Source organism: Bos taurus, chromosome 11, assembly GCF_002263795.3.
Source record: "Bos taurus isolate L1 Dominette 01449 registration number 42190680 breed Hereford chromosome 11, ARS-UCD2.0, whole genome shotgun sequence".
NCBI lineage: Eukaryota > Metazoa > Chordata > Mammalia > Artiodactyla > Bovidae > Bos > Bos taurus.
The window spans coordinates 78,983,022-79,005,927 of record NC_037338.1 but is presented as its reverse complement, the minus strand read 5'-3'; positions in this window follow the sequence as shown (position 1 = coordinate 79,005,927).

Here is a 22,906-nt window from a genome sequence, read left to right as displayed (position 1 = left end):
GGGCCACAGCTCCTAGAAGTACAGCCACAAAGTGGCAGCTGGATAAGCTCATGGGCACACACCAGACATGCCGGGGGATCCAGAAAGATTCAGTGGGAACCTGGCAAGGGCGACATGACATTATAAATCATGAGAAAAGGGAGCAATACATTCAGATTATTGCTCTTAGTGTGACTTTATTTGAATGCATAGGTTGGAGAGCTGCTAGAACCTCTCCAAAAAAGCCTGGGTGAAAGAAAAAGCCAGGGTGTGGCTGCTCCTTTTGAAGTCCCAGATCAGCCTCCTGTGACTTTATGTTCCTGATCGCAATACAAGAATTGCTGTTGGAAACCTGTGAGTCCAGGCAGAGCCACTTCTCCATACGGCACTGTGAGTGAACCTCTGAGTCACTCAGGGGATTCAATGGATGAGGGGGGTTTGGGGTGAGAGTCCCTGGCTGCCAGCTTCATCCCAGAACACCAGAGGGGTCTTCAGGGACCAGTGGGAGCCAGAGCCCCAGCCTACCTGCAGAGCAGGGGCCAGGCACTTATGAGCACTGTCTCTGAAGCCCCTGCTGTCATCCTTTGGCTCCTCCTTCCCCCGCCCACAAAATCCTGGGAGACGAGGGGACCAAAACATTATCGCAGATAAATAAGGAGCAGAACGGGGACATTCTAGTCCATCCTTCAGCAGTCAGCAAACACCCCTGTGCATCAGACACTGTGCTGGGTGCTGAGCACAGCCCGGTGAGCAAGACAGACACAGTCCCTGCCCTAGGGGAGCTTACATGCTAGTAGGAACCCATTGGAATTAACACGATGAGGACTTCCAGAGAAAAGAACAGGCCTCTGTGGAAGAGGGCAGGGCGGGGAGAGGCCACTGTAAGCTGGAGGATCATGGAAGCACCCTGAAGAAACGCACCTAACCTGACATGGAAGATAGGTAGGGCTGGTGTGGGAGAAAGAGGAGTCCTGCAAAAGCCTTGGACCAGATGGCAGGGCACCGAGCCCCAGCCGGATGAGAGATGAGCAGAGGGCAAGTAGGCAAGGGTGAGGCCGAGGAGGAGGCAAATGGGATGCACAGTGCCTCCGAGGCCCCAGAAGGATTGCAGATCCTGTCCTGGTGCAAAGTGAAGCCAACAAAGAGACATGCCCAGTGAGGTCTCACAATCCAATCCATTTTGATAAAGAGCAGTCTGGTTGCCTGGAGACTGTGGATCGAATGTGGCTCTGGAATGGCATCAAGGGGATCCGTGAACTGCAGAGAAGTTCAAGGGAGAGATGACGGCAGCTAGAACTAGACTAGGACAGAGAGTCGACTCATTGGAAAAGACCCTGATGCTGGGAAAGATTGAGGGCAAGAGGAGAAGAGGGTGGCAGAGGATGAGATGGTTGGGTGGCATCACCAACACAATGAGCTTGAGCACACTCTGGGTGACAGTGAAAGACAGGGAATCCTGGTGTACTGCAGTCCAGAGTCGGACACGACTGAGCTACTGAACAGCAAGAACAAATGAGAGGCAGATTCACTAATAAAACACAAAATGAAACAAACTCCAGGATTGGGAGTGGGAGACTGGCTCCAACCTGGCTTGGCCAGTAACTCCCTGAAAGACCCTGAAAGAGTCACTTGAGGATCCAGCCCTCAGCTGCACCCCCAGGAAAACCCAGGTCATCTTAACCCAGAGCCCATCTCAGGATGAGGGTGAGTCAACAACTAAGGGCTGCAAACCAAAGCGTCAGACAGTTAGGAGTCTAGGAGAGACCCTGCATCTTCCTCAATCCCTGGGAGATGACAGTGTCGGTGCCACCAACTGGACCTATTTCCCCATCTCATTCCAGAGACATAGCTCCCCCAGTGCCGAAGAGAGAGGGAAAGAAAGGAAATTACTTCCCTAAGGACTTGGAGCTAGGCACGCAGCCAATACATTTGTATTTAATGTCAGAGTCAAAAATTCCAAGACCTCCACACTCTTCCCCACAGTGTCAAAATTAGAACAATCTTAGCACGCAATCACTTTTACTTCCACTGTCCCTGAACGTGACCCTGCACGGGGCACAAGGCACTTGCACACTCAGGAATCTGAATCACAGGGTTCCGGCTTTGCTGGAACCTTCACGGAGATCCAGGGCCCCCAAGAGTCCTCCTAACCACAGCCCCAGACCCCAGAGCCACAGCAGGGCCTGACCACAGCCTCTGCACTCAGGGGACTGCACTGAGTGACATCTACGTCAGCGTATCTGAGACCACAACCGCCCCTGGACGTGAGGCTGATTAAAGAGGGTTAGGTGAATTGCCGAATTAAGTCGTCCAAAATTGGATAAAGCGATTGTGAAATCTGTTTTGAGTCAACCTATACATGTTTCATTGCAGGAAAATGTCTCGGTAAGAGTTCATGGAGGGGAAAAAAAAAAATCAGCAACTCATTGTTGGCCGACCTTCCTGGGCTCCTAATATTCAGTTCCCCAAAAGGCATCTTAGCCATGTAATTTCCAATATGGGAACAATTTGAGTTGCAATTAGGCAAATCTCAGAAGGTTCTGCCACTGATTTGTTCATTCTCTCAATATTATTCTGCAGGACACACTAAAATACTGTGCCAGGTTCACACAGAGGGCAGCTGGGAACAGCACATGTGGGCTATGGAGGCTGGGTAAACACATCCCTGCACAGCAATGGGGCCTCCAGGCCTCTGGAGCTGGGCTCCTGGTCCTCTGCCCCCAAGGGCATCTGCTAATGGCCTGGCTGGGGGCAGGGCTGTAAGCAACTCAGAGCTTTGCATTGGGGTGAAGGCCTGTCCAGGCTCTGGGCCATCAGTAGGGAAGTGGTCAGGGTAGCTGCCAGCTCCAGTGCAGCCCCAGAGCTGCAGGTGAAGAGAGAGTTGACAGGCTCTGACAGTCACAAGAGATTTTGCTACAGGCCACATCTTACACTGAGCACCTCTGCTAGGCCCAGGGTGAGAAAGACACAGCCTTGACCTCAGGGAGTCCTGCTAGTTGGAGGACATATCAGCAAGCAAACCCAATTGTTACAGAAGATAGAGAGTTATAATAGAGGTATCATTTTCAGAAATGCAGTGAAAACACAGAAAAGGAAGAGATTCATTCTAGCTGTGGTGGGAAAAGAAGCTTCGTAGAGAAGGGTTTATTTGAGTGGGCCCTGACACATCGGTCAGAGTCTGGGAGGGAGGAAAAAGGCATTTCCTCACTTGGTTGGGATGAGGTTGCACTTTCTGAGCTACGACGAGTGCCTCCTGTGGACTGGGTCATGATCACCTGTTTCAACAAGCAAAATAAGCTGTCTTCAACATTAGACTTCAACATTCAACATTAGATGTCTTCTTCCCTTGTCCCTGGTTGGAATAAGAAAAGGTTATTCCAGCCCTCTGGGGCCCATCTGACCTGCCCTGGACTCCTATTATGAGGAGTGGCTTTACTCTGAGTGGCTGGTTTGCTCCCAGTGGCTAAGAATGCCTGAACCCTCCTCTGCTGCGCTGTCATCCTCTCCCTGAGCAGACCAGAGCTGTACGCCTGAGACCAGATCCTGTGGGAACTCTCACTTAGGTCCAGGCAAAGTCAGCCTGGACTGGGAGGCCCTGGAGGGCAAAGGGTCGTGTCAGCCTGACCCTTGATTCCCCTCTTTCCCCAAACCTGCTCAGAGCCCAGCTCTCAAGAATAAATGAATGAGAAATATAAAACAGACTTCCTGGGTGGTCCAGTGTTTGAGACTCCATGCTTCCACTGCAGGGGGCACAGGTTTGATCCTGCTTGGGGAAGTTCCACATGTTGCAAGATGTGGTCAAAAAGGCAGGAGGGGGAAGAAGTTTAAAAAAAAAAAAAGAATGAATGAATGAGTGTGTGTGAATGCATGAGCGAGGGAGTGAGCAGACACAGCCAATAGGTAGGGCAGCACTTCCATAGCTGGGGTAGAGCTCAAGTCTGACCCATGGCGCTAGACTGTTAGCAGGACAGATAGGAGGGGCAGCACACTAGTCCCAGAGCGAGAGGTGAGAGGCGCATTATGACAGCCATGTGCAGAGTGAAACTTGGGGTCAATGTGGGGTCCAGCAGTCGGAAAGGAGAGTGGGTTGCAACTGGGCAAATGCAATTTCCCAGAGCGAGACAATCCGCAATCAAATGTGAGTTCTGAGAAGGCAAGAGTTGTACATATACACACAGGCATGTGCATATGAGTGCACACACACACACATACACACACACACAATCCCAGAATCAAGGCCCCTGAAACAGCCTCTGTGACCATTTAACTTCCCTCCCCTCACACCTTCAGCATAGCCTAGCCAGCCTGGCTTGGCAGGCCCCTCTATGTGCTGGATATCCATTATCCACTTTTCCTTAACTAAGAAACTCAGTGGTGGTCAGCAGAGGGAGGCGGCCAGCTCAAAGCCTACCTTCCCAGCACTCTCTACAGCTCAGGGGCCACGGGGTGTAGTTCTGACCAGGAGACACCAGTAGAGGCCATTTGCCCTCCGAGGACAAAGTTTCCTTTCCTGAGAAGAGCTACCTGTATCTCAAACAAGCTTCCTTAGGCTTCTTCTTGCCTGTGATGTGATGGGAGGCCAGGTTGCAGCTGCCACTCTCTAACTATGAAAGAACCCTGAGGAAGAAAGCCACGTTCTATGCAGGTAGGGAAAGCGCCTGGAACGCTGAGCGTATCAACACCCCTGCAGTGGCTCTGGACTCTACCTGTGGGCTTCCTGTTTAATTGAGGAAAACAAGCCCTATTTCCTTAAATCAATCATTCTCTTCCTGTTACACCTGGCTCACAGTGGGTCCCCAGTAAATGCACCTTGAACAAAAATCAAGAAGAAGAGAAAATATCAAACGGGGGGTGAGAGGGGCAGGAGAGAGCAGACCCCACCCCAGCTCCCTCTAGCCTCATGCATTCCCTGACTGTGGAAGATATCTCCTACATGTCAGTGTTCTGAACCCAGTTTCCTCCAGATCTTACTCAGGGCAGCACCCCAATTCTGTCCCAATCCTGGCATGGCCTTTGATAGGCAGTTGATTCAGGGATGTTTGCCCATTAACGGGCCAAGACCCAGGAAGTCACTGTATTTGACAGCAGCACAGATATTGTCCCCCTGTGGCAATCAGAGCCCAGCTCCCATTCCATGGGAGACAATGAAACACTTCTGGAGAGGCGGGGGCCACTTAGCTCCACCATCAACCATGCTTTGAGACCACTACCAGCTGGAGCAGGGAACTGAGAGTCTGTTTACTTACAGGCATTTGCCACAGGGATTGCCTTTGAGTCAAGAACCCAGAAACCCACGCCAGAATGGTTTCCGGCTTCTTTCCCACTGATTAACAAGCCCTGGGGGAGATCATGGATGAAATGAATGCTACTGCAGGCCCATTATCACAGCTCCTTGTAAGCCAAATCAGTGGCAGGTAGGGTGACCAACCACCCCAATTGGCCGGGGACTCTCTGGTTTTGACACTGAAAATCTCACATCCCAAGAAAAACCATGTATGTGTGCTGAGTCATTTCAGTCGTGTTAGACTCTCTGCGACCCCATGGACTGTAGCCCGCAAAGCTGCCCTGTCCATGGGATTCTTGTCCAGGCAAGAATGTTGGAGTGGGTTGCCATGCCCTCCTCCAGGGGATCTTCCCAACACAGGGATTGAACTCTTAATGTCTCCTGCATTAGCAGGTGGGTTCTTTACCACTAACACCACTTGGGAAGCCCAAAAAAATGCTTATTCCCAAGCAAATGGGGACAGTCAGTCACCATGGCTGCAGAAGGGCCCTCTGACATTCAGACAGGGAGCAACCCTCACAGCTGCCATGAAACACACACCAGAGCCGGTGGAGACACCGCTCCCCAGGCTGCCCAGTCCCTCACCACACACCCAGGCCGCCAGAGCCTCGTCATGGCCCACTACAGCTTGTCCACACCCCGTGAGGCCAGGCCCATCTTCAGCTGTCTGCCAGCAGGCAGGTGACAGAGCATGTGCTCCTTAAAAAACTGACAGTTGTCCCAGAAAGCCTGTCCCTCAGCCTTTCTGATCTCTTCTCAACTTCGGGCCAGACTAACGAGATCCTGACCAGCAAGAATTCCCAGGACACACTTAGGTTTCTGGTTCTGATTCACTGACCTTCAGCCCACCCAAAACCTGGTCGGTCCAACACTTAATCTTGAGGTTTGTATAGGAAAGTTTTCCATCAAGACATTTTATATCCATTTTCTAAGATGTCCTCCTGCCTTTTCTGAGTTTATCTAAGAAAGTTCTTTGTTGTCACCTCCCAAAGGTGAGGGGGACCTCAAAGCTCATCCCATCCAACTACCTCATTCTACAGTGTGAAAACAGAAACCCACTGGGACAAGACGCATCCAAGGTCACACAGTAAGTAAGTGACAGAGAGATGGGAAGCTGAGAGTTTGGACCCCCACTCTAGTAACCTTTCCACTACATCACAGTTGATGGTATCACAAAGCAAACAACCATTTCTCTGTTATAAGTAGGTTCAGTTCAGTTCAGTTGCTCAGTCGTGTCCAACTCTTTGTGACCACATGAACTGCAGCACACCAGGCCTCCCTGTCCATCACCAACTCCCGGAGTTCACTCAAACTCATGTCCATTGAGTTGGTGATGCCATCCAACCATCTCATCCTCTCTTGTCCCCTTCTCCTGCCTTCAATCTTTCCCAGCATCAGGGTCTTTTCAAATGAGTCAGCTCTTCATATCAGGTGGCCAAAGTATTGAAGCTTCAGCTTCAACATCAGTCCCTCCAATGAACACTCAGGACTGATCTATTTTAGGATGGACTGATTGGATCTCCTTGCAGTCCAAGGGATTCTCAGGAGTCTTCTCTAACACCACAGTTCTAAATCATCAATTCTTCCATGCTCAGCTTTCTTTATAGTCCAACTCTCACATCCATACATGACTACTGGAAAAACCATAGCCTTGACTAGACGGATCTTTGTTGGCAAAGTAATGTCTCTGCTTTTTAATATGCTGTTTAGGTTGGTCATAACTTTCCTTCCAAGGAGTAAGCGTCTTTTAATTTCATGACTGCAGTCACCATCTGCAGTGATTTTGGAGCCCAAAAAAATAAAATCTGACACTGTTTCCGTTGTTTTCCCATCTACTTGCCATGAAGTGATGGGACCAGATGCCATGATCTTCACTTTCTGAATGCTGAGCTTTAAGCCAACATTTTCACTCTCCTCTTTCACATTCATCAAGAGACTCTTTAGTTCTTCTTCACTTTCTGCCATAAGGGTGGTGTCATCTGCATATCTGAGGTTATTGATATTTCTCCCAGCAATCTTGATTCCAGCTTGTGCTTCATCCAGCCCAGCATTTCTCATGATGTACTCTGCATATAAGTTAAATAAGCAGGGTGACAATATACAGCCTTAATGTACTCCTTTTAGGTTGGAGCATAAAAATCCCACACAGGCATTTTCACATACAAATAGTACACGTACTATGAACTGTTTCTGATTTAATCACCATACATCTCACAGTTTAACCAAACTAAACCCAAGTTGGAACCAGCGCCACTTGGAATATCATACCCCAACCATTCTTAGCTTCCCCTTCCCTGAGTAGCACACGGCCAGATCTGGGCCTGGAATCCATAAGATAAACTGTACACATTGGGATTATGGCTCAGTAATATAACTGCTGTTGATGTGGGAATGCAAATGACGAGGCTGCAGAGCCTTTATGGCCTGGGAGTGATGGGGTGGCAGCCCACTGACTTAGTCTCACACCAAGCAGCCTCCCAGTGGTGCTGGAGCCAGGAGCACAGTCAGCTTTTCCATCATTGGCAGAGGTGGCGGCATGCCCCTGGGGCCACTGCATGGTCTCTGGGAGGCCTTAGGACAGCTAAAGCTGAAAGGCTCTCCTGTGAGTCTCTAAACAGCCAGCACATCTGTCTGTCTGTCCTACAAGCCTTTCTGTCACTTCCTGTATTTACTCAAACACCATGGAAGAACAAGACACTAGAGAAGACCCAGAGAAAAGTATACGGAGTCAGGGAACAATTTCAGTCAGAGATGTGGCAGACTTATGCTCCAGAATGTGACAACGCTGAGACTCAGCATCCACACTCCCCAGGCTGGGAGGGTTTACAGCCACCTCTGTGTTACATGCTCTACCTGCACATCACAGGAAACTACAAAGATGTTAATGTCATTATTGAATGACTGAATCCATTCCATCCATGCGACTGGCTTGGTTTGATTATCTCATCCTTTGGGGAGCTTGCCCAAAGTCACTCATTGAAGAACGCCATTCAGATATTGTCTTCAATGCAGGAGAACTTAGACAAAGTGGGCTCAACGTCAGTCCCAGCAGGGACCCTTAATGCTGAGTCTGACAGGTCTGATGTGCACTTTATTCTACTGATTCCAACAGAGAGCTAAGCCACAGGGCAACAGCATCTAGAGATGACTAACAGATTGTCCCTTCCAAGCAAAGACTCATACAAAATTCTAAAGGCTCTCCATGATCATGACAAATGTCATATATGTTCATTTGTAAATCTTTCTACAGTCTCAGCTCAACCCACTTTTTCAACCTATGTCCTGCCTGCTCTCCATCATTTACTCTGTGCTACAGTCACACCAGGCCTTCCTCCCTTGTCATTCTGCCAGGAGTTTTCTTCCTCCACCACAACCACCTCTCTTGGCTGATGGCTAAGCTTTCACTCATCCTCCAGACTCATTGGAAGCTTCTTCCAGGAAGCCTTGTGAATCTCCTGATGAGTAATTATCATCTTCTCAAAACTCCCAAAGAATGTCTTCTGAATCTTTTGTATGGCTCTGATGCTCATAAACATCAAATTATATTAACATCACCGGTTTCCTTAGTTAGTGTCTAAACTCCTGCTTCTGGTCACATAGACAGCAAAACAGACAGATCTGAGTTCTTCAGACCATAATGATAAAAGACTCTCACACTATTTTATTCACACAGTTATAATTCAACTCCATTTTTAGTCTTAATAAAAAGTATTTGCAATGTTACTAAGGCTCCTCTGGGCCTGTAAACATTTTTACTCCAAACATATCAGCTGCAAAATGTTGGAGCCCTACTCAACAAAAGAACAGTAAGGCCAGATACACTTTCAGCCAACAGCCAAGGGGGTGGGAGTGGAGACCCTACTCTGAGCAAGCTAGCTACTCAGCGCCTGGGTGGGCACATGCACTTCACAGGCAAAATCAAACCAGTAAATCAAGAGGAGGGGAGGGGATTATTTTATTCTTTTTTTAAAAAAAGTATCCCCCATGTTAAATATTAAGCTTCATGAAATATTTCATTGCTCAAATCAAGGCTTGGAATGCACTGAGCTGTTTGGACCCTTCACTGCTACCGTGACCCAAAGCAGTTCACACCTCCAGAGCTCAAAGCCAACCAAACCAAAGGGAAACTTGAACACCATTCTGCCTGTTAGCTGCCTGGGGCAGGGAGGGGGTGTAATTAAATTTAAAATGTAATGGCTTTACATCAGGAGCAAGTTTACCCATGCCACGCTTGAAAAGCAGAATCCTAATTTCACAGTCATGCCTCTGGACTTCATGATGAAGGACCTAGTGCTGGCAGTTGTGAAAAGTAGGGGAAGATCAATGAGCAGATGCGTGAACTGGGATTTCTGTGTCTGGCAGTCTTTTCCCCATTTTAAGAATGCCTACCTTTTCTGAAGCCGTCGGTATGGAAGAATCCTGAGGATTTGTTCAGATTTCAGACATACTTTGCAGCAGGAACCCTCTACAAGGTAGATTTCAGGAAAGTGAAAGACCATTCACTTTGACAATAAGCCTAGAAATAGAAGACAGGGGAGTCATGAATATGCTAATGGCTTTCTCCGCTCCGGCCTTGCGGTATTGAGGTTTCAACCCCAGCTTGTACTTCAATTGATGCCAAATCTAACCCGCTTGGAATCTTCAGCAGGAATCCCTGCTTTACATGAAACAAGTGGTCTGAATCACAGATGTTAGGGGGGTATTTCTGAATATGTCTCCCTGCAGAGTTTTGCTGATTTCATAGCTGGGGAAATGTTCTCCCTAAAAATGGAGCAGTAACCTGATAGCTGAAAGGTTATGAGTACAATAGAGCTTTAAATATTTTCTAAAGCATCCATTACAGAAGGCCGCTTCAGCCAGCAGACGTGTTTGGGTCCATGGAGCTCCTCAAGGGGCTTCCTAGGTAGTGCTAGTGGTAAAGAACCCACCGGCCAATGCAGGAGACTTAAGAGATGCATGTTCGATTCCTAGGCAGGGAGCTCCTCAATGGGTCTTTACTTTCCTGGAATGTAAGCTCCATGAGGGCAGGGATGTGATTTTGCCCATCTGTCTATCTGCTATCTCTAAAGAGAAGGAAGGGCACATGGTACGTGCCGATAAATATCTGTTAGATGGATTCGATGATTAATTAAACTTCATGATTGAAAAGAGTATTGCCTTAGGGGGCCCCCAGCTGTTCTAGGAAATCTGAGCCCTATCAAATACTTAGAACCCACTGCGCAGAAAGCAAACAGAAATACTTCTCTATTTCCAGAACAGTAACAGTGCCGAAGGCAGCAATTGTAGATGGTCAAGGTACACCATCATTCATTCATCCAGCACTTATCAACCGAGCACACAGTGTGTGCTTGGGTCAGGATGGGAACCATAGAAATGACTGGAGCACCACTGATGGAAGTGGCATCTTGAACCCATCCATGTACAATGATCTTTAGAGTGCTGAATGGATTTCCAACTTAGCTGAAGGCTAGGGAGCTGGCAGAAAAGCCCAGAGCCCAGCCGTCCTGCAGGAGCTGAACCTCCAGCCAAAACACAATGCAGAGACATGTGTCCCTTTGATTTCTTTCTTTCTCATGTCCATGTGTTTTGCCGCAGGGATGAGCAGAAACCTGAGAGCGGGGTGGTCACAGAGGCAATCCAAGAACAGTGTGTGTGGAGTAAAGCAAAGGCAGGCATCTTAAAAACCTGGCAAGGAAGAGGTTTCAAAGGCCCTTGGATACAGGAAGAAGAAAAGAAGAAAGCATTTTAAAGCTACATAGGACTTTCAGCAGAGTGGTTAAGAAGGTAGCCTTGGATCAAAGCAACCTGGGTTAGAATCCACATTTTGCAGATTAGCAGTCAGGGGATGTTGGGCAAGTCAAGCTAATTGAACCTCAGTTTCCTTGTCTGCAAAATAGAGGCAATGCTATGAATGCCTCATAGAGCAGTTGTGAGAATCTATGGGGATAATGTGGAACACGTTCTCCTATCCCAGGAAGCTCTCAATAAACTCCAGCTATTTTAGAAATGATAGCTTGGAACCAGGGAGTTGAAAGGGCATCCATGCCGTCTCATTCACTCCCCTCACCCCCGCTCCCTGCTACACACACACACACACACACATATACCACCCAATCTGACTTCTGTTCATGCAGGACCCTCTGCCTGAATCACAGGTCCCCTGTCTGCCATAATCAAGCCATCTTCTGAAGCCATCAGCTGTGTGACGTCTGCCTTGGTTAGCAAGACAAGGGGTGGTCATCTCCTCTGAGAACCCATAATGCCACCTTCCTACCCCGCAGGCAATTCTGCCTCATCATAGAAACCAGGGTCCTCTTTAAATCTGTCTCATGAGACCAAAAGCTCTTTGAGGGCAGAGACAGCCCTTTTTACCATCTTGGTGCCAGCCTGAATGTGTATCTGTCACCGAATCCAGGTCAACATGAATTTAACAGGTAAGGAAATAGGACTGGAGGCCTTTCCGGGGTCCATCAGAAGTAAAAGTGGGACTATCATTGACCGCTTGCACCCCACGTCCAAACCCTGTTCCAGGACCATTGCCATCCCCTCTGGAGACCATCTCATGGTAGAATGGAGAGGTCACTGCAGGCCAAGCTCTGTCCAGGCAGGAAAGGAGGCTGTGGGAAATGCTGACAGCCCCTCGAGGTCCGAGGACAACAACGCCAAGATCCCAGCTGGTAACAGCATGTTGGCCTTGGCTGTGCCTTGCTTCTGGAAACGAAGCCAAGGAAGTCTCTCCCTGATGGCCAGCACTGGCGAGTCTGGCTGAGCCTCCCGCCACCTGGGGAGCCAGCCAACAGCACCCAGATAGGGCTTGAGCAAGCACCCCAGCTGCAGCCCCCTCCTCCACGTTCCCATAAGAGCCCCTTCCTCAGTCCTGCTCCAGCCACCTGCTGTACGCAAGTGATGCTTCTCAAACACAAGTCCAACCACCTTACTTCCCTGGCTCCATGCTCCCACCCCACTCCTAGTTCCTAGAATTGAATAAAATAAAACAGTGTGAAGATAGAAAACAGGGATCTCCATCTGTGGCCCATGGGAATGGCTCTGTCTCGCAACACCTGAGCCTCCTTGACTGCCAACCTGTGTCACCTACAGGCCCCTTCATGCATCCGGTCACTTGGACATAGATCCATTCAACCCAGACTTACTAGGAAGAGAATCTCAAAGATCCAAGGGTTGGAGAAATGAAAAGACGATAGAAAATATCTGAGCTGGACAACCAGGAACCTGGATCGTAGCCCTGGCTCTGTGCTAATTTTCTGTGAATTTTCTTACACTGGTCCCGTCTCTCTCTGACTCATGGCTTCATGGATCTCTGCCTTCAGTCACCTGGAGCCTCAATTCCCAGTACAAACTAGAGGTGACCTCTGTGAAACAGGAATGGGGTTGGGGCTGGTGACCCCCCAACTCAGCCGCCCCTCTCCCTCTGAAGGTCCTGAGGACAAGGATGAGCCAGCTTCTGCTCTGCCCAATGGGGACTGCAATCATACATGACCCAGGGGCTGGTCATCAGCTCATCTCCAGGGAAGATGTATTTTCACAGCAAACAGGGACTGTCAACTCAGCCTCTCCTGACCCACCCAGATAACCCCACTGGCATGAAAGAAGTCACTCCCACATCTACACCCTTCCAGAAAATGCATAAACTATGCACAATAATAGATGATTTCTGCACCAAACAAGGTTGCCACCTCCACCCCAGACATCCACCCTAAAAGCCACCCTCCTCACCTGGGCAGGCCCTCCACACGACTCAGCCAGCCACCCCAGCACCTCCTGCAGCCCAAGCCCTGAGTCAGGTGTACCTCCACAGCAGCAGGAAGGACAAGACAAGGAAGACCTAGCCCAGTCCCCTTAGAGCTCACAGGCTGAGGAGGGGAGCAGACAAGAACCAAGGAGCCCAGCAGAGCGTGGTGTGTTTGTTCTGTGATGGAACAGAATAGCAGGGCTGGGGACAAGGGAGCAGACAGGCAAAGTGCCACAGAGGAGTCAGGGCAGGAGCAATAAGGTGCAAGCGGTGTTCATGGCTGAAATCCACCCCGGGGGGCGCCTCTACTCCGGCAGCCACAGCACCCTCTGCCTGTAATGAGCCCTCAGGAACACCCCACCCAGAGAGTCCGAGGGCCGGCTGATCTGCAAAGGACCCCACTAGCTGAGTTGAAAACAACCAACTAATTAAAACAAAAAGGAAACTGGTGTTTGGGTCCTGCTTATACTAGCTGTGTGACCTCAGGCAAGTCTTTTAACCTTTCTGATCCTTTCCTTCCTTGTCTAATAATATGTTGCTGTTGTTCTAGTCACTACTGCTGCTGCTGCTAAGTCGCTTCAGTCGTGTCCGACTCTGTGCGACCCCATAGATGGCAGCCCACCAGGCTCCCCCGTCCCTGGGATTCTCCAGGCAAGAATACTGGAGTGGGTTGCCATTTCCTTCTCCAATGCATGAAAGTGAAAAGTGAAAGTGAAGTCGCTCAGTCGTGTCCGACTCTTAGCAACCCCATGGACTGCAGCCTACCAGGCTCCTCCGTCCATGGGATTTTCCAGGCAAGAGTACTGGAGTGGGGTGCCATTGCCTTCTCCATCTAGTTGCTAAGTCAGGTCCTATTCTTTGCAACCCCATGGACTGTAGCCTGTCAGGTTCCTCTGTCCGTGGGATTCTCCAGGCAAGAGTAATGGAGTGGGTTGACGTTCCCTTCTCCAGGGGATCTTCTCAACCCAGGGATCGAACCCATGTCTCCTGCTTTGGCAGGAAGATTCTCTACCACTGAGCCACCAGGGAAGCTCCTAACAATATGTAGTAACAGCATATATCTATTTTTGAAATGTATGGATCACAATGTACTTTTACATTAGCTATATTGATTTAATTCTCACAAACCCCTCTGAGACACAAGCTGTCTCCTTTATTTCCCAGATGAGAGAAAATGGGATCAGAGAGGTCAACGTTTCTTAAAGTAAGGGCTGGAGTCTGGTCTAGAATCCTAAAAGCCCGAAGTGGGCTTTTCAGTCTTGCTTGTTGCAGAGAAGCCAATTCTGACTCCATGTTGGACACTGTTTCTTTGACTTGCTTTTTGTTGCTTTTATTATAATCATACATAATGGCTTGCCTAAAAGGACCCTGCCTCTCTGCCTGACTGTTAAATGAAAGTGCCTTTGTTCAGAACCCTGTCCACCTATAGCTGTCAAGAAGGAAGAAATTAACACATCCCCTGCCTGAGGCTTGCCATTCTAGGAGATGTTTGCAAGATTAATGGCCTTTTTACTTTGCTTTCTCACTCCCGCCCCCATCCCTGATTTATAAAAGAACCTGGCACCCTAATAAGATGGCTACTTTGAGGCGCTAACCTGTCATCTTCTCGGTCAGCTGGTTTTCCTTGCCTCAACATCTGCTCTCTGGGGTTCATTGGCTGGACTCACCTCCATGGGATAAACTTCCCGTTAAGGCTGCCCACAACCTCTTGTCACTCATGAAGGTTTTCTGTTTCTTGTGACTTCAATGCCTAGTTTCCTGTGTCCTGATTTCCTGTAGCCTGGGTCCTTCTGGGGCAGCTAAAGGGGACAGTCCTCTGGCTCCAGGGATACTAAAGCCCCCCAAATAGAACATTATCTTCCACCTTGGCCAGACCAAGCACTCCACCAACAGATTCCTGGAGATAAACGATGGAGGGAGGAGGACAGGAAATTGAGAGGTTCATCGAGAGGCAGATAGACTTGACAGAGAAAAGGAAAGGGGCTGCAACCACATCAGCAAACTACCCACATGGGCCCTGACTGACACCACCCAGGGAAGAGGTACCAGAGCCAGTCCCAGGAGGATGAGGCCTCACCTGACTCTGCAGCCTGCTGGGCCCCCGCCCGCCTGGCCTCATGGGCAGCACTGACTCACGGGGGGCCTGAGGGGCCAGCCTGGCCCGGCTCTCAGCACATCTGACTCACCGTCTCCTGCCTGAGCCACTGTACGACATTCTTTCTCCCAGAAACAACATCCATCTTTAAAAAAAAAAAAAAAAAAACTGGCAGAAGAACTTTTTCATGTTCTTGTGACTGTAAACTGAGCTTCGAATTTTCCTCAACTTTTCCTAGGAAGTATGCCTTGTGGGAAAGTGAAAAACAAGTCCATTTTAGGGCCTCAACGTTTTCATAACTTTTGAGCTGCCTTAGCTTCTTCCAAGGTCATCCATCTGGGGGAAGCACAAGACAAAAATGTTTCCGAGTGGCCATGGACAAACGTAAGCATAAGGTCAGGTAGCCAGATCCGCTCTGATACTTAATATACAGTAAGCTTAAAAAGTCAGAGTAATTACCTCCATTTTAAAGTCATGGAAACTGAGGCTCAGAGAACTTAAGAAACTACCCTAAAGTTAAGTGGTAGAGCCAGAATTCAGTCTCAGTTCCCAAAGCTTCCATGCCTTGACTAAATCACGTGATTTCTCTCTGTCCAGGTGGAGAACAGCCCATTCTCCTACAGTTCACACACACCTACAGGTATGCCAAAGTGTTCCGTCAAGTGGAATCCCTGGCCATCTCCATCCTTGCAGCCAGGCTGTCCGCTCCCACCATTTCTGCCCCTTCCAACTCTTGAGGGCAAAGCCCCCAGCCTCATCTACTGGGGGCAGGCACTGAAAGAGACTCTGCCACCTGGTCAGGCATCGTGACCTCCTGGGAAATTACTGACCTCTACTGACTGTGCAAGACTCTACTCCTCAGATCCCTGCGTGAACCCACCTGGACACAAAGCAAAGCCTTCTACATAAAGACGCATGCAGGGACATGGCTGGTCCTTGGGAGTTCACCTACGTGTTGGCTGATGGATGAACCAACATGCAGGTGGCCAGTTGGGCACTTCCCAGGTGCAGCCAGCCTGTGTTGGGTGTTGGGTTTGCCCCTGCAGAGCCCCCCTACAACCTCCTCTGTGCCCTGGGAGCTGGCTGCGAAAAATGGGCTCCCTTGCCCTCTGGCTTCCAGCTGGGTTTGGCCTGTGGAAGGTACTAGTGCCAGAACAGAGGAAATCTATACTTTCAGCTGCAGCCCCCTCCCCCACCATTCTCCCCAGTGTTACTTGCCCCAGGGCACTTCATCATCCCTTTTGTGGGCCTTGTCCATCTCACACTTTGTCAAATGTCACTTCATTAAATCTTCCCCAGTTACCGCCATCTGTTTCCTTCATCAGGTCCCTAACTCATTCAAAGCCATTTAGGGCAGAGGCGCTGACCTGTGTAGAATAAGAGTGTGGGATAAGCAAGGGCTACTTCTGTGGTTTTTCTTTGGCTTTTCTCACCATCAGAGTCTGGACATTTTACATTGCTTCTCTTAGTGCATTTGCTGTTCATTTAAATGATTGGATATAATCTGGAAGTACCTACATACCTGCTAGCCACATCCTCAATCCCCTGGCAGCAAATTCCATGAAGACTAAAGAGAGAGAGACCTTGGCCTTGTGGCCTTCCCAGGAACTACAGATGGGCATGCTCACATCCACTACACATGCCAGGTAACATCGTGAGCCAGGGTGACACGCTGCACATGGCATGCTTTGGACGTGAGTGTAACATTTTTACTAAAGTCTGTTATCTTCTCTGTGTCCAATAGCACTGACCTTCTTTTAGTCTGTACAGGTTGATTTTTGATGGGAGAGGTAAAGCTGCCCAAGAGCCACTTCCTACCCTCCAGGAGATTGCAGATAAAAAAATATATTGTGTTACGAGCTATAAGAACACAAAGGTGGTCCTAACACTGCCTGGAGGTAGCAGGAAAAGATGCACATTGAAGGTGGGACCCAAATGAGTTTTAAAAGGTGGAAAAGGAGCTCCCCAGGTGAATCAGATGAATGAGGGCCCTCCAGGCAGTGGGAAAAGCTTGGTAAAAGTGCGGAAGTGAGGAAGAGGAGGCTGGGTTCTAGGCAAAATAACCAGGGCATTATGACTAATGCTCAGCGTGTGTTGGGGAATTGATAGTCATCAAAGTGAAGAGTGAGTCCAAGGCCTTGCAATCATGCTCATAATTCAGAAGGAAGTAAGAAAGCACCCGTAAACCAAATGAGAAATGACTGTGTCAGCAAAGACCCATGTGCAAGGCGCTGCTAAAAGACAAAATGGCCTCTTAACTACAAAGCGCTCCATGGCCAACTCATTTCTGGGCACGAATGAATGCTCCAGAAAAATTAGACCTGGAAAGTAAAATAACGCAGGTCACATATTGGAAGTTGTTTAAATGCTAGACCTTGTTAAGCACACATAGTCCATGAACTAGTGTGTATCCGTGCCAGGTGGTCAGAAACAGCTCTTCAAGATGGAGATATGGATGGATGGAAGGAAGGAAGGGAGAGAGAAAGAGAAAAAGAAAGAGGAGAAACATGGTTGAGATAAAATGAATTCATACATAAATGATATAAATACATAAATGACAGAGAGGTTAAAGATAAATAGATGTTCCCAAAGCATTCATGAGCTCCCCTTTCCCTACAATCAAGCTTCTTCCTAACTCAATGAATGAGAGTTGCCTGCTGCTACAAAAGCAAAAATAATTTGGGAATGATGGGCTGAGTTGGAGGCCAAGTTCAGAACTCCCAGAGCCTTGAGAACACTCAGTGCTGACCCCAGCACAGTCCCACAGGAAGCTGGGGAGAGGACCAGTGTGCCCATCTTCACCTCTTGATGGACCCACTCCCCTGGACAATGTGGGGATCACATGTGGGGATCCTGAGAGAGAACAGTGTTCTGGGGAACATCCCAGACTGTAAATTCCAAGGAATATTACAACCAATTGAAGGAAACTCTTGCAATTTTGTGAGACACAAATGGCTCAAAGGAAAGTCTGGTTCAACTTTCAGACCTGGCAATACCTTCCTTCATGGCAGGAGGACAGTGGTCATGAAAAGACCAGTGTTTCCTCTCCCCATTTCCCCAAAGGAATGGGCCGTGAGCTGGGAAGGTTATATTTTCCCCACCTGCGGTTTTGTGTTCAAGCCAAGTCAATAAACTGAAATATAGCTTGGGTTCAGATGATTCTCAAAGAGGAAAACAGCAATTTTGCCTTCAAAGGGACAGAGCCTGGAGCCAGGAAATAAGAGTTATGTTTCCGGCTACACTGGGGGAAGGCTGGGCTGCAGGCTTTGAAGGGCCAAGTTCCCCCCAAGTCCAGGGGATGGCTGGGGATGGCCCAGGCTCTGGAGATAGTGGGCACCTGTCACATACAGAAGACAAGAGCTCATTCGTGGTCAGAACAGACCCTGAGAAGAGAACAGCTCCTGCGGGGAGAATCATCTGAACCAGGACACAGCTGTCTGCTGGTACCTCTGCATTTAGTGCAAAGTCACTTTAGTCATCTCTGACTCTGTGCGACCCCATGGACTGTAGTCCACCAGGCTTCTCTACCCAGGGGATTCTGCAGGCAAGAATACTGGAGAGAGTTGCCATGCCCTCCTCCAGGGGATCCTTCTGACCCAGGGATCAAACCAGCATCTCTTATGTCTCCTGCATTTGCAGGTGGGTTCTTTACCACTAGCACCACCTGGGAAGCCCGCTGGTGCCTCTAAGAACAGAGAAAATGGGGCAAAACACTGAGGAAGGAATGGTCAGTTATACAGAGAAGTGGAAGCAGAGTGAAAAGGCAGCCATGTGAGCAGCTTGGAGGGCAACCCTCGAAGTCATGAGGCCCCCATTCAAGTCTCTGCTTGACCGCTAAGTTCCTACATCATTTTGCCAAGTCATTCTACCAGCCTGGGCCTCCGTTTCCTCATCCATAAAATGGACACATGCACATCTACCCTGCTTATCTTAGCAACTCCCGAGAAAGAATGTGAGATGGCCTTGCTGCTGCTGCTGCTAAGTCACTTCAGTCGTGTCCGACTCTGTGCAACCCCATAGATGGCAGCCCACCAGGCTCCCCCATCCCTGGGATTCACCAGGCAAAAACACTGGAGTGGGTTGAAATGGCCTTAGGTTTCAGCAAAAACCACTTGGTAGCATGTTCCAGAACAGGAGAACCATCCAAGGGATCTTGTTACCATTGACTTCCCTGCATCTCTGGCATAACAAGCCAGACCCCTCTCTTCCTGCTCCAGTAAGTCCAGCTGCACTCCTGGCCTTGCCTGATTCCCCCATTACCTGCTATGAATGTGGGCCTTCAGGTCATCAGCTGTCCCAGTGTCCAGTCCCGGAGGACTGTATACAGTGTCAGCACACCCCAACACTAGACCACTACAGAGACATAACAAAGTGTAACAGAGAGCCCCAATTCATCATACCCGCATCTTCCTGGGCATAACGCTGCACAGAGAGACATTAAACAGCTTTCAATACACATGGGAGCCCACGTTCCTCTCCACCCAGGGAAAATCTGCAAGATGCCAAGAGGTTTATTTTTCTAGGATTAACACAATGACAAGGAATCAGCCATATATATTGTTGAATAAGACGAGCCAAATATTTTTCTGTAATTTCTACAATAATATGAGGAAAGCTGAAAAAGAAAAAAAAGCAGTCGCCGGTGTTAGGCTGGTCTTTGCAGGCGCCAGTCTCCAAGAATAACAGCCATTCCTACGAATTACCAACAAGGCTGTTTGCAAGACAGTTGCTTGATACAAGAAATGGAACGTATTAACAGGAGCTTCCTGAGAAGAAGGGGCTTAGGGAGGACAGACTGACCCAAGACGGAGGCCTCTGGGGAGGGCGGGTGCTCTCATCTGCCAACCCTTGAGACATGCCCTCCCCACACCTCATCTCAGCTGGCAAGGTCATAGAAGATGCCACCCCAAATGCACACGGATTTCAGTACTGGCTGGAAGGAGGGCCGGGACTCCAGCCACACACGTCCTACAGCACTTTCAAACAACCTAGTAAATGGTTTTAACTCTGCGAACTTGAAACCTGATGGAGTGATGCTGGAGGGACAAATAGGAAACCTAAATTAAAAGAGAGATGAAGATCAGAAAGGAAGCTCAGCAAGAAGAGAAACCAAGGTGAAACTGGAAGTATCTGCCTTGTTCCAATATATGTGTGGCCAGGGAAGAGCCCTACCCCTCCCCATACCGCTCTATGGTGGTAGCAAGGGGTTTTAGGGTGTCACCTCTCAACCCGGCAAGGTGAGAAACCAGGGGAATGGAGTAAGCGAGGTCATAGTGGGAAGGAAGAAAGAAAGCACCCCAGGCTGGGAATCCAGACAGCAGAGGTCTGATCTCTCTTCCCCACTCTATGCCTCTGTGGTCTTGTACTTGCTGGCCCCACCCCTGGCTGGGTGTCCTCAGTTCCTGAGGCTGTCATTGAAATGAGGTGGGAAGGACAGAATGAATGAAATGCAGAGGAACACTGGAAGTTGGTGTCCAGGGGCTAGGCCCTACTCTATGTGAGGTCATGGGGGCATCTCAAAGAGAGCCCTGACTGGACCCAACCAGAGGGAGGAACCCCACTCTACTGGCTGCTTCCAAATCCGATCAGAGGGTACTATCTTCTGCTGGCCCAGGAAGATAGCTCCAGAGCTTGTAAGTTCCCAGCTTATGAAACAAGCTGATCCCAAGCTTCCAAGAAGCTGAGGTTGTGTCCACCCCAGACCCCCAAGAACAAGGAAATCATCCTGGGTGCCACCCTTCCCAGGAACTGTTGGCTGACAGCTGCTTGGGTAAAGTGATGGATGGTCCACCCATCCTTCAGGGCCTCAGAGGACTGAGCCTGAGTCACACGTGGGTATTTCCTGGAGTCAGACATCTGGAAAGCAAAAGGAAGAACTTTCTACCTGTCAGAGTCACCAACATAGCAGATGGCTGCCTTCCCAATTCCCTCACTGGTCCACCCAACTCTATTCTTACCTCATAACCTCCTTTCTCCCTAGGGCCTGATTTTAGCAAAAAGGGGTCTGAAATAAAGAATCATGCAGTGGGGTAGGGAGAGAGAAGCTGATGGCCCTGCACCAGAGCAGTGCTCAGACTAGCTGGGGAGTTGAGGCAGAGATGACCAGGACAGGCTCAGACTCAGAGCAGCACTGACCCAAGGTCCAGAGGCCCTTCTGGCTACTGGGGCTGAGCCAGTGAGAGAGAAGAAAGGGCCAGCAAGGCAGGCTCCCAGGAAGAAGCCAGCAGGAAGCCCAGAGTGGGCTCCAGCCACCCACTCCTCCCAAGTTGTGGGAACACAGGTGAGATGGGGCACAGAAAAGATAGCAAACACTCCAGGGACAGGACACAGGGTCCTGGTCTTCCTTGGATCTCCTGCACCCTCTGTTTTCTCCACCACCCCCCTCCCTGCAACCCCTATCACATTCTGCTCTTCATGCCCCATGTCTGTCTGCCTGAGAACCTCGCCCACTTTGTCCTTCCTCTAGGGTCCAACCAGGAGGATGGGAAGAGCCCTGGAGCTCCGTGGGCTCTGCCTGGACTTTTTTCTGTTAAAGTCCCATCTGGCCACTGAGCGCCTCGTGGGTGCGGAACATGGTGAGTGGGACACTGCCAGCCCTCGAGAAACCCCTGGTCCGTGGGTTGATGGGAGTCAGGGAGGGGAGTGTGGAGTGCTATCTGCCCCATGCCCGGCCAGCAGAAGGCCTTTTCCACTGGGGAGCCAGAGATTTGAGGGAACCATGAACAAACAGCAAATGCTTTACCACTGGAATAAAACTGCAAATGTCCCTGGAACCCACTTTATCCAGAATTTCCAGGGGAGTTTGGTGCAAGTGAGTCACCACGGACACAATGGCTGCTTCCGAGTGCCAGGCCAGCTGAGCTCGGTGGATATTGAAAGAGAGTCTGGGGAAAAGACGGTCCAAAACACCCGGGCTGCGCCGGCCCCGAAGCCAGGAGGGTTGCCTCCATCCTTTCCAGCCCCGCCAGCTGCAGGCGGCTCTGGGGCCCCACGCTCCTCTCCAAGGCTGGCTGAGGACAGGAGGAAACCCAGAAAACAGAGAGGGCAATAAATCTCAGCCTGCCGTGACAGCACTCTGGCTGGCCCAGCATTCTTTTCCTCTGTGAGGGAAAAAAAGAGCTGTAACGAATAACAATCCCCACAATCGGAAGATTATCAGGCAAGTTTGGTGCTACTTCCCACTCTCATTCCCGCAGACAAATGCAGGCTTTCCAACAAGGCCTCCAGCCACTGCCTGCGGAAGCCCCCATCTCCTTTGTGAAATGAGCGCAGGACTCAGGCTGGGGTGGGAGTGGCAGAAGTCGTCCTATTCTGTTCCCCACATGCCTGTCCCTCTGGGAAGAAAACCTGTACGGGAGAAGGTGCCTGGATTTCTAAGGACAGTTTCCCCTTAACAGTTCAAGAAACTGTTCAGAAAGTGAGAATGACCACAACTAAGTTACTATTAAATATCAATCATGTGCCACAACTTAAGCCGACAGCAACCCCTCCGGGAAGAATTCCCATTTAACAGATGAGAATGCTGAGGCTTTGAGAGACTGACTGCCCAGTCCCAGGCAGCAGCCACAGTGAAATTCACACATGCAAATCTCCATCTAAAAGCCACTCCCCTGCCACTTCCCTGCCCCTCACTCTTCTTGATCTCAATAAATTCTGGCCCTGAACAGGAGTGAGCTCCCAAAGTGCAGAGGCTGTAGACATAGCCCTAATGTCTAGGAAACACAGAGAAATAGCATGGATATACCCGGAAGTGGAGCTGATTTAATCCAGTGGCCACTCTAGAGGTGAGAATCATGAT